Source organism: Lissotriton helveticus, chromosome 8, assembly GCF_964261635.1.
Source record: "Lissotriton helveticus chromosome 8, aLisHel1.1, whole genome shotgun sequence".
In the NCBI taxonomy this organism is placed as follows: domain Eukaryota; kingdom Metazoa; phylum Chordata; class Amphibia; order Caudata; family Salamandridae; genus Lissotriton; species Lissotriton helveticus.
In genome coordinates, this window is record NC_136069.1 from 1,394,720,767 (window position 1) to 1,394,732,890 (window position 12,124).

Consider the following 12,124-nt stretch of genomic DNA (forward strand, 5'->3'; position numbering starts at 1 on the left):
TGACCTATACACTGCCCCGGAGTCTATTAGGAAAGAAGATCTGAGCTGGATTAAACATAACTTCCGGATCATGATGGAGATGGAAAGGGAAGAAGAGGAGCTTAAAAAGCCGGAGGCGAGAAATATCTATGTCCTTCAATCTTCTCCCTCTATGGAACCTTACCTGAAGATCGTCACGAAGCCGTTAAATCGTTTTTTGTTGACTAGATATAGGTTTAATTTAATCCATTTTTCCATGGGTAATTTTCCGCATTGTGGTAAACCGGAAGATACCGTACCATGCTCCTGTGATAACTTCTCCACACAAGATACACTTCATCTCATAATGTTTTGTGAGCATTTCTCTAAGGCAAGGAAAAGATTTCTATATCCCATTCTGAGAGAAGCTGCTTTTGTGCAAGTAAGGCCCGCGCTCTTATACCTGCAAATGTTAAGTAGCATGCACGTTATTTTTAGCGTGGCAAGTTTTTTGGTGGCTGCAGCTCGGGCCAATAAAAAACGTTTGATTACAAACAATAGCACAGAGGAGAACTGATCAGGATTAGGGAATCATTATTGCATATTGCCTTCAGGTCTGACCTAGAGAATCCCCCCAAATAATGGTTCATTAATTGATGGAGTTGTACAGTGTATAAAGAGTATAGTGTTTAAAGTGTACATATATGAAGGATTATTTTTAAATATTGGAAATATTTTTAGCAACTTCTTCTCCTGCAATAGTATAAAATGTGTATATATGAATGATTATTTTTTAATTAACTGAAACTTTTTTCTGTAACTATTCTGGTGCAACAGGGGATGTATGTGTTTTTTTTCTTATATGGTTTTTTAATGAAGGAATATTTTTAAACATTGGAAACATTTTTAGCGATTTCTTCTCCTGCAATAGTATAAAATTTATATATATAAATGATTGTTTTTAATTAACTGAAACCATTTCTGTAACTATTCTGGTGCAACAGGGGATGTATGTGTTGTTTTTCTTTTATGATTTTTATTAATAGAATAAAGATTTTTTTTTTGACTGACTGTGTCGCACAAAAATAAAGCAAACCAGAGCTTCGAGGGCCACGTGACAGTAAAAAAATAAAAAACATAAAATACTATCATGCAGGTACAATTTACAGCGGCTTCTCCTACCTTTGCTTTTGTAGTCTCTTGTCTTGTCTTCAATGGCTGGGGCTCTGGCTGGGCCTGGGTGGGTGGGCGCGGGCGACAACGGCACTGTGGCTATGATGGCCTTGCTGGAAGGCAGCAGCAGTGACACCATGTCGAGTGTCACAAGTCCTCCTCCGTTCGAGCAAACAGTTCGTAGTACAATCGATGACGATGAGAGTCTGTCTGTCACCACAGCAGAGGCAAAAGAGACCGTGGTTAGGTCACTATCCGTTTTATATGGGAACAGCGTGGGCTGACCAAAGTAAGACCAGGGTCGTTATTGGTAGCGTTTTCGCGATCTAGAAGAATGACGGACCTGCAGAACCTCCCTTTGGCTAATGTATTGGGTTCCAGGCTTAGTAATAGCAAGAAAGGTACATGGTGATATGTGGGAAAGTGTGGGCGGGCGTGCACTGCACAAGTGTGAGTGTGTGCACCAATAATTAACAACAGAGAGAGACGGGGCGGGGTTTTCATGTGCGCAGAGGTAGACCCAGAATCCGATCTCCAATGAGTGACCTCTTGTAACTATTTTCGTAGCGTGCCCTGTCCTCTGATTTGACATGCGAGAGTGATTATAGTTTGTATTGCTAATCATTCTCAGCGCGTAGTCGCGCATGCGCTACAAATACGCTTCGACGTTACGCGTAACGTCATGTACGGCGCCCCGTACGCAGAAGGCGCAAATGTTTTTAATTGTTTGAAAACATATATTTATGTATTTAATGAACATACTAACAGAATACATTGTGTAGAATAGTTATGAACATTGTTTGTTTAAACTTTAAACAATTGTATATTACTTTTAAAAGTAATTACACAAATCGCGGTGGAAAGTTATGTGTACTCGGATTGTAAGAGCACCGAAAGCTCAGCGTAAGCGGACGCAAAGACATGTGTCTTTAAAAGATGGGATTTGATGGGTTCATAATAGTTTCTATTCCAATTGTTGAAAGTTACGTCCCATTTTAATCATTCTACTTTGTCTTTCTAAGAAGAAGCATCTGTTCTGAGAATCCTGTCAAATAGAAGGAAGATCACCATAATAATAGCAATGGACTCATCTTCCAGCCATTCTTCAGAGGAACATTTCATTCCTGAAGAACCTCCAAAGAAGAGGAAAGAAGCTCTAATTTTGTAATTTTTTACTTTTCCAGAAGGGCAAAAAAAGGTTAATGCTCCAAAGGTAACCTGTAAAATTTGCCAAACAAGTCTTTCAAGGGGTGATCCATCTAAAAAATACTCCTTTAGCACAGCAAATATGGTGCGACACGTGAAGAACTTGCACCCCAAGATTTGGGAAGAAGGCACACCTGTCCAGCCTCGACGACGCTCACGATTGTTTTGGGCTAATGAATGAGTCACTGAGCGACCATGTGTGTGTTACTATGCAATCGCCCCGAAGGGCGCAGAGGTCCCTTGAGTGAGCTGCTGTAGTATTTTACAATGGCGCCAGCAAGCTGCCAGCGCCGTTGTAAAATAGTTACAAAGTTAGCTTGCACAGGAAGCACTTAGATAAAATAAAGCAGCACCTGCTTCGTTTTATCTAGTGGTTCCTGTGCAAGCTAACTTTGTAACTATTTTACAACGGCGCTGGCAGCTTGCTGGCGCCATTGTAAAATAGTTACATGAGTGGGGGTTCAACTTTTGAACCCGTTACGTCCGCGCGGATTTTTTTTCTCAGATTTTTTGGGAAATCCATCACTGATGACATCATCCACTGAATGTGTGTCTTTCTGAAAAATAAATATTTTTTATATATGTATATCTAAAGGTCTATGGAAGAATAAATGAGTAAATAAGTGTCTAAATGGATGGGTTTTTTGTAAAAATGATTGTATAACTGAACTTAATTAATACATGTATTAGCGAGTAATGTTTAAATATGTAAATATCTGTATCAGTGTCTCACTTTGTGTATAAGTGGCTGCATGGGTGGGTTAGTAGCTACATGAGTGTCTATATGGGTTATTAGTTGTTTTTTTGAGTATCAGTATGAGTGTCTGTATGGTTTGGTGGGGGTATTAATTAGCGCATAGATGCATGAATGGATGACTCACTGTTTGTATGTGTTTTGAAGACAGCATGTGTGCAGGACTGTATGGGTGGATAAGTGTGTGTATGGGTGTGTTAGTGAGTGAATGACTGTCTCTATAGTGTCTTTTCTTTATGAGTAAGTACATATGTTTTAAACAAGTACATGTGCGTATTGATCTATATAAGTGAGTATATGTGAGAGTGATAGATTGGAAGAGTTCCTGTATAAATGTTTCTATAAGTGATTGTTTAAGAGAGTAAGTATGTGTACTTTTCTGTAAAAGTAAGTGTAGTGGTGTGTGTATATCTGTATATGCAAGTAAATAGTTGTTTGCATGTGTGAGTATGTGTGTGAGTAACTCTATGTATGAGTGTAGGTGTGTAACAGGATGTATAGGTGTATGAGTACATGTGATGAGTGAGTACATGGATGAGTGACTCTATAGAACTGTTGGTGAATAAGTGGATGTGTATGTAGATTTTGGAATTACTGAATAGGTTGTTCTAACTGGTATTGGTATGTCCATTGTTTTGAAAATTGTAGTTTCTATTTTTTAATTTGTGTATCAAAGGTTATATTAGGGTAAGAGGAGGTCTGCCACTCTCTCACAAGGATGATGTCATCAGTGATGTCATTTGAGATGTCATCAGTGATGTCATGAGTGATGTCACTGACCATGTCATGAGTGATGTAATATGTGACGTCATCAGCAGTGCATTGCGAGCGCGCGAGTTATAGTTAGCTGAACTAACTTTAACAGTGGAATTTCAAAGGGTTTGTATGATTGAAATGTCCAGCTAACTATAACATGTGTGAAACCTATGTTTTTTTTAATGAATATTTATATATATATATATATATATATATGTATATATTCCAGCTCCAGACACACCATTTGGCGAGGCACTCTATCGGCGGGTGCAGCAACGCGGTGGTGTACCGCGATATCAATGGACGCTCATTACTCTCCCCAAATCCTTGGGAAAAAAAGCAGCACTCCCGGGATGTTTCAGTATAGCAAGGTTTAATCACAAGACAGACGCGTTTCGGGAAAGCTCCCTTCCTCGGTGTCTAAACATTGATGCGATGCACGGCGCCATTTTTAAAACAGGCATTTCATTAAAACAAACAAGGGGTAATGCGTCATGTCCAATGGCAGACGCCATGTTTGAAGTATAATACTTGCATCGTGTTGCACAGCGTTAGAACATTACATTTACCATTATCAGTGTAATTCTAACGTGGCCGGAAATATTCCTCATGTACAATTTGGTCATGTTTTTATCAATCTTGCCGTGGATCGGCAATAGCAACCCCCCCAGGGCTGCGTCTCCCCTCTAAGTTTAGAATGACCTGTGTTATTGAAGTCCAAACAAATTCATTATCCATTCTCGATACCCATTAAATATAGTCAAAACTCTACAATTTTCAAAAAGATTCATAAAATTCAGAAAATAACACAAGCATGCATTAGTGAAAAACAATTCGATTCTATATGGGACAAATTCTAGACCAAATAAGAACCCATGTATATAGGATAACAGCTTCAATTCAACCATATTTACTACTCAGGTGCAGTTCTAAATACCCAAATGTACCGCCAACTCCTCCCCACTATTTAGGCCTCCAGGAACCTTAGTTACTATGTACCGGGATTCCAGTCTGCGAAGTCTCTGCACTTTACCTCCGCCTCTAGGACTCTCAGGTACACAGTCCAAACAGAAATATTGAAGTACATTTCTGTCACTTTTATGTTTTATTGCATAGTGCCTAGCTACCGGATAGGAAAAATCCTTCTTCATGATAGCACGCATATGTTCAAGGATCCTAAGTTTAACCTGATTGATGGTACTCCCCACATACCTCAGATTGCAAAGACATCTGAGGCAATACACAGCAAAAGAGGTATGGCAGGACATAAATTTGTTGATTCTTTTTCCTCCCTTGCATCCCTTAACCTCATAGGATAACGTTCTTCTACTAAAGGCACATGCCTTACATCTCCCACAAGGGAAGAATCCTCTTGCTTCCTGTAGTGACCCTGTTTTTTTAGTAACTGGTTGTAGATGGCTATGTACCAAATGGTCATGAAGAGACCGGGCTTTTCTGAAGGTTATCAAAGGGGCGGGAGGTACATCTGAACCTATGATGTTGTCGGTTTTTAAGACATGCCAATGTCTCCGCATGATCGATCTAAGCCAGGTGAAATCACGGGAGAAGGTAGTGATTAATCTGAATTTACCATCCTCCCGACTGGAGAAATCTTTCTTCTTAAACAAATCCTCCCTGGATATAAGTTCCACCTTGTGGAGTGCATTTTTAAGGAGTTCCATCTTATATCCTTTTTCAAGAAATCTCTCGACACTATCCCTGGCTGCCTCTGTGAAGTCACTATTCTTCGAACAGTTTCGTCTCAATCTGAGAAACTCCCCATATGGGATACTATTGATTAAATTACGGGGATGACTGCTGGACACATGCAGCGTGCTGTTACCTGCTGTCGGCTTCCTATAAGGGCTGTCATGATTCTCCCATTGTCTACACTTACACTAAGGTCCAAGTAGTTTGCTACCACCAAACTTACTTGGCTGGTGAATCTCAGATTGTTGCTGTTATTATTAAGTACTTTGATGTATCGTTCAGCTTCCTCTACAGAGCCGTTCCAGACCACAAACAGGTCATCAATGTACCTGTGCCATGAGATAATTTTCTGTGACCATTCATCATTCTCTGGGGCCCAGGCTACCTGCTCCTCCCACCAGCCCACGAATAAATTCGTGTAGCTGGGGGCGAATTTATTTGTGGGCTGGTGGGAGGAGCAGGTAGCCTGGGCGCCAGAGAATGATGAATGGCGCCGTGCATCGCGTCAATGTTTAGACACCGAGAAAGGGAGCTTTCCCGAAACGCGTCTGTCTTGTGATTAAACCTCGCTATACTGAAACATCCCGGGAGTGCTGCTTTTTCTTTTCCAAGGATTCGGGTAGAGTAATGAGCGTATATATATATATATATATATATATATATATATATATATATATATATATATAGGCTCTGATTCTTAAATGTCGTTTAAGAATAACCGCACTCACAAGTAGAAACGTGGCACACACATCATTTATTTGCTAGTATCAACAAACGCGTTTCAGCTACAAGCCTTCGTCAGTGTCAATGACACTCCACGGGGCAACATGTTAATAAAGTTTCTAGTCTATACATAGACATCGAAAGGGGACTGATCGCTTCCAGAAGCAACGCGCGCCATATTGGAAGTTACTCATATACATCAGTGAGTGTCATTTCCATTATAAATATTTGCTTGTCGCGCGTGTACATGTATTGAAATCCCGTCAAAGCGATCTGGATTTTTAATCTTGCCGTGAATCGGCTTATCTCCCCACAGTATCCAACTGTAGGGAGAGTCTACCATGTAGGATAAACCCACATGTACTCTACTTCTGGTAGAACATTTAATTGAAGTAGAAACTCAGATCAAGTTCAAGTTCAAGTTCCAAAATGTGTATAGTGCACTAATCACCCAGAGGGTCTCAAGGCGCTTGAGTGAGGGAAGTGCTTTACTTATCAAATATCCAAGTTTTTAGTTGCTTTCTGAAGGAGAGGTGGTTCTGTGTAAGGCGGAGGTGGGTGGGGAGAGAGTTCCAGGTCTTGGCCGCCAAGTAAGAGAAGGATCTTCCTCCCATGGTGGATTTGTGGATTGTCGGAATTGCGGCGAGGGCTTGATTGGACGATCGTAGCTGGCGGGAGGGGGTGTAGAAGGAAAGTCGCGTGTTGAGGCATTCGGGGCCAAGGTCGTAGAGGGCTTTGTGTGCGTGGGTGAGGAGACGGAACGTTATTCTCTTGTTGACAGGGAGCCAATGGAGATCCTTCAGGTGGCCGGAAATATGAGCTTGTCGAGGGATGTCCAGTATGAGTCTGGCTGAGGCGTTTTGGATGCGTTGGAGTTTTTTCTGTAGTTTGGCTGTGGTTCCTGCGTAAAGGGTGTTTCCGTAGTCCAATCGGCTTGTGACCAGTGCGTGGGTGACCGTCTTTCTTGTTACGGTGGGGATCCATCGGAAGATTTTTTTAAGCATGCGTAGGGTGTTGAAGCAAGATGATGAGACGGCCTTGACTTGTTTGGTCATCGAGAGGGAGGAGTCTAGGATGAAGCCCAGGTTACGTGCGTGGTCCGTAGGTGTGGGTGCGGTTCCCAGGGCCGGTGGCCACCATGAGTTGTCCCAGTCAGAGGGGGATGACCCTAATAAGAGGACTTCCGTTTTGTCCGAGTTGAGTTTTAAACGACTATTCTTCATCCACTCGGCTACTTCTTTCATACCTTCGTGTAAGTTGGTTTTGGCGGTGTTTGGGTCTTTGGTGAGGGAGAGGATCAGCTGGGTGTCGTCTGCGTAGGAGATGATGTTGAGGTTGTGTTGGCGTGCGATGGATGCGAGGGGACTCATGTATACGTTGAAGAGGGTGGGACTGAGTGATGATCCTTGTGGTACGTCGCAGATGACTTCGGTGGCCTTTGATTTGAAGGGGGGAAGGCGGACTCTCTGGGTTCTTCCGGTCAGGAACGATATGATCCATTCCAATGCTTTTCCTTGTATTCCGATGTTGCTGAGTCGTTGTATGAGGGTGCTATGAGAGACTGTGTCAAAGGCTGCGGAGAGGTAAAGTAAGATGAGGGCAGCTGTTTCTCCGTTGTCCAGTAGTGTTCGGATGTCGCCTGTTGCTGTGATGAGGGCGGTTTCAGTGCTGTGTTTGGCTCGGAAGCCGGATTGTGAGGGGTCGAGGGATTTGTTGAATTCGAGGAAGGCGGCGAGCTGACTGTTGACGGCTTTCTCAATTACTTTGGCGGGGAATGGGAGGAGCGAGATGGGGCGGTAGTTCTTGAGTTTGGCGGGGTCTGCTGTGGGTTTCTTTAGAAGGGCGCTGAGTTCGGCATGTTTCCAGATTTCCGGGAAGGTTGCGGAGTTGAAGGAGCAATTGATGACATCGCAGAGATGGGGTGCGATGATGGAGCTTGCTTTGTTGAAGATGTGGTGTGGACATGGGTTGGTTGGCGATCCTGAGTGGATGGAGTTCATCAGGTGGATGGTCTCTACGGAGGTGATGGGGTTCCAGGCGTAAAGTTTGTTAGAGGGCGGTGTTGGTTCGGAAATGGGTGGAGTGGACAAATCTTCGGACTGGTTATCGAAGCTGTGTATTTCGGCGATTTTGTTGTGGAAGAATGAGGATAGAGAATCGCAGAGGACTTGGGAGTGAGAAATGTCGTTGGAGCCGGCGGTGGGGTTAGTAAATTCTTTGACGATGTTGAAAAGTTCTTTGCTGTTTTGGGCATTGTTGTCAAGTCGATCCTTGAATGCTGATTTCTTGGTGGATCGGATTAGTTGGTGGTGTTTGCGGGTGGCGTTCTTGAAGGTGGCTAGGTTCTCAGTGGTTGTTTTTTTCTCCAGGTTTTCTCGAAGGTACGACAGAGCTTCTTGGATTTTTTAAGGTCGTCGTTGAACCAGGGGGCTATTTTGCTACCTTGCTTGATTCGATGGTTTTTCAAAGGTGCAAGTTCGTCGGCGCTATAGATGATCCATTGGGTGAGGTTAGTGGCTGTTTGGTTTGGATCCGATGATTTGGTGGGGGGGTTTTGGTGAAGTGATGTGAAGAGTTGTTCGGTGGTGATTTTGTTCCAACTTCTTCGAGGAATGGGTTGTGGGGGGTTGTTGGTCGTGGATTTTTTGTAGTTGAAGTGAACGCAGCTGTGGTCCGTCCAATGGAGAGCTGTGGTGTGATCGAAGGAGATGTGCTTGCTGGAGGTGAAGATAGGGTCGAGCGTGTGTCCGGCGTAGTGGGTGGGGGTGTCAACAAGTTGATTGAGTCCTAGATTGACCAGGTTATCCAGGAGGGTGGTGGTGTTGCTGTCGTTTTTCTTTTCCAGGTGGAAGTTGAAGTCTCCCAGTAGAATGTAGTTCTCGGAGGGGAGGGCATGTGGGCTGATGAAATCGGCGATGTCTTCGCTGAATTGTGTGCGGGGTCTTGGTGGTCTGTAGATGAGGGTGCCTCTGAGTGTGGTTTTGGGGTCGGTGTGAATCTGGAAGTGAAGGTGTTTGGTGGAAGCGAGGTTATCATCGGAACTGGTCGTGATGTGGATGGTGTTCTTATGGACGATGGCGATGCCTCCTCCTGTTTGGTTGGTGCGATATTTTCGGATGATCTTGTAGGTGTCCAGGATGGCTATGGCGATGTCGGGAGCTGATGATGCGTTCATCCATGTTTCTGTGAGGAAGGCGACGTCCGGTGATGTAGTGTCGGGTAGGTTCCAGAGTTCGATTGAGTGTCTGTGGACTGAGCGGGTGTTGAGCAGGAAGCACTTTAGGTGGTTAGTGTCGGAGCTATGTTTGGAGTTTGTGGATTTGGTGTGGGTCCTGATGCAGTCGAACTTGCAGGAGTGGCAGGTGAATGGTCCATGGGTGTGTCCTGGGGCGGATTGGTGGCAGTTTGGGAGTCGGCCGGGGTTAAGTGCTGAGAGGGTTGCGGAGTCGTACGTTATGCGGGTGGAGTGGGAATTGCAGGGGGCAGGGGGACAGGCGCTGGGCGCGGACGGGCGTAGACGTGCTTACCTTTGGCGCGCCTTCGGCACGCATAGGGCGCGACCGCTGCGCGTGAACACTGCGCGTAAAGGCATCTGTCATATGTAGATAGTGGAGGGGGGAGGGGCGAGGGAGGAGCAGCTGGGAGGCGGGAGCGGGGTGGAGAGCCAGGCAGGGAGGTACAACAACAAAAACAAAATGGCACAAGCCAAAAGCGAAAGAGGATTGGGGCACAATATAGAAGAAACGCGATGTGAATACCAGTGGAACCGGCACAATCAGGCACAAAACCAAAATATAGGCAGCACAGTACAATTGAGCAGAACGTTGCAGCGCGCTTTGGCAGACTAGCGCTACAATGATATGCTAATTAGCAATCAGGAAATAGACAAGGCAGCGCAGCACAACAGAGCAGATTTTTCAAGCGCAATATGTCGATCTAGCGCTACGAAAGTATTCAATTAGTGATCAGGAAATAGAAGGTGTGGGGGCAAGGCGAGCAAGCAGGCAGTAGTCTGGCAGTAGGCGCTACGATACCAATTCGGCCAGCAGGGCAGGGAGCAGCGTGAGGAGCGACCGCTTCTGAAGAAATCAGGACGGTCACAGCGTTACAGCGGGAGAGTGGAGGCTGACTATCAGTGGGAGGGAGGAGCAGCTGGGAGGCGGGAGCGGGGTGGGGAGCCGGGCAGGGAGGTACAACAACAACAACAAAAACAAAATGGCAGCAAGCCAAAAGCGAAAGAGGATTGGGGCACAATATAGAAGAAACGCGACGTGAATACCAGTGGAACCGGCACAATCAGGCACAAAACCAAAATATAGGCAGCACAGTACAATTGAGCAGAACGTTGCAGCGCGCTTTGGCAAACTAGCGCTGCGATGATATGCAAATTAGCAATCAGGAAATAGACAAGGCAGCGCAGCACAACAGAGCAGATGTTTCAAGCGCAATATGTCGATCTAGCGCTACGAAAGTATTCAATTAGTGATCAGGAAATAGAAGGTGTGGGGGCAAGGCGAGCAAGCAGGCAGTAGTCTGGCAGTAGGCGCTACGATACCAATTCGGCCAGCAGGGCAGGGAGCAGCGTGAGGAGCGACCACTTCTGAAGAAATCAGGACGGTCACAGCGTTACAGCGGGAGAGTGAAGGCTGACTATCAGTGGGAGGGAGGAGCAGCTGGGAGGCGGGAGCGGGGTGGAGAGCCGGGCAGGGAGGTACAACAACAACAACAACAAAAAATGGCAGCAAGCCAAAAGCGAAAGAGGATTGGGGCACAATATAGAAGAAACGCGACGTGAATACCAGTGGAACCGGCACAATCAGGCACAAAACCAAAATATAGGCAGCACAGTACAATTGAGCAGAACGTTGCAGCGCGCTTTGGCAGACTAGCGCTGCGATGATATGCAAATTAGCAATCAGGAAATAGACAAGGCAGCGCAGCACAACAGAGCAGATTTTTCAAGCGCAATATGTCGATCTAGCGCTACGAAAGTATTCAATTAGTGATCAGGAAATAGAAGGTGTGGGGGCAAGGCGAGCAAGCAGGCAGTAGTCTGGCAGTAGGCGCTACGATACCAATTCGGCCAGCAGGGCAGGGTGCAGCGTGAGGAGCGACCGCTTCTGAAGAAATCAGGACGGTCACAGCGTTACAGCGGGAGAGTGGAGGCTGACTATCAGTGGGAGGGAGGAGCAGCTGGGAGGCAGGAGCGGGGTGGAGAGCCGGGCAGGGAGGTACAACAACAACAACAAAAACAAAATGGCAGCAAGCCAAAAGCGAAAGAGGATTGGGGCACAATATAGAAGAAACGCGATGTGAATACCAGTGGAACCGGCACAATCAGGCACAAAACCAAAATATAGGCAGCACAGTACAATTGAGCAGAACGTTGCAGCGCACTTTGGCAGACTAGCGCTACGATGATATGCAAATTAGCAATCAGGAAATAGACAAGGCAGCGCAGCACAACAGAGCAGATTTTTCAAGCGCAATATGTCGATCTAGCGCTACGAAAGTATTCAATTAGTGATCAGGAAATAGAAGGTGTGGGGGCAAGGCGAGCAAGCAGGCAGTAGTCTGGCAGTAGGCGCTACGATACCAATTCGGCCAGCAGGGCAGGGAGCAGCGTGAGGAGCGACCGCTTCTGAAGAAATCAGGACGGTCACAGCGTTACAGCGGGAGAGTGGAGGCTGACTATCAGTGGGAGGGAGGAGCAGCTGGGAGGCGGGAGCGGGGTGGAGAGCCGGGCAGGGAGGTACAACAACAACAACAAAAACAAAATGGCAGCAAGCCAAAAGCGAAAGAGGATTGGGGCACAATATAGAAGAAACGCGATGTGAATACCAG